At 66.1% G+C, this 537-nt stretch overlaps 1 non-coding gene across 1 annotated transcript; it reads right to left on the bottom strand.

The window, feature by feature from the left end:
- Positions 1–191: 191 nt before the first annotated feature.
- Positions 192–355, bottom strand: LOC113980035. The gene has a single exon (XR_003538045.1). It is a non-coding gene; the product is annotated as a U1 spliceosomal RNA (small nuclear RNA).
- Positions 356–537: the final 182 nt, after the last annotated feature.

The following is a 537-nucleotide window of genomic DNA, read 5'->3' as shown; positions in this document are numbered from 1 at the left end:
CCAGGCCAGGTGCCATTGACCACCTTGGCTACCTGGGCACGCTCTGGGCTCATGTTCAGCTGCTGCCGAACAGCACCCCCAGGTCCCTTTCTCCGACTGCAGCCTGTGGTGCTTCAGAGAGTTGTTGCGGTTGAAGCGCAGCGACCATCAACCCTCTTTTCCAAAATTATTTCTATTTTTTACTATCAGACCAGGGGAGAGCGCGAACGCAGTCCCCCACTACCACAAATTATGCAGTCGAGTTTCCCGCATTTGGGGAAATCGCAGGGGTCAGCACACCCGGAGTGCAAGGGATGAGCCTCGCCCTGGGAAAACCACCTGCCTGATCATGGTGTCTCCCCTGCCAGGTAAGTATGACTCCACCTCCCCGGCCCCGCCGGGCCCGCCCCGACCACCCACCCCGAGCACACGCTCACCGAGGGCCCGGCCCCGCCCCCGCGCGGCCCCGCGCTCCCCACCGTCCCGCACGGCCCCGGCCCGCGCAGCGCCCGCGGACGCGCGTGCCCGCGGGGTGTGTGCGCGGGACGTGTCCCGGCG

The sequence above is a fragment of the Neopelma chrysocephalum genome, unplaced genomic scaffold (genome assembly GCF_003984885.1).
Source record: "Neopelma chrysocephalum unplaced genomic scaffold, ASM398488v2 Primary Assembly neopelma1_91817, whole genome shotgun sequence".
In the NCBI taxonomy this organism is placed as follows: domain Eukaryota; kingdom Metazoa; phylum Chordata; class Aves; order Passeriformes; family Pipridae; genus Neopelma; species Neopelma chrysocephalum.
The sequence above is the reverse complement of the archived record's forward strand: the minus strand, read 5'-3'. Positions and strand labels throughout refer to the sequence as shown.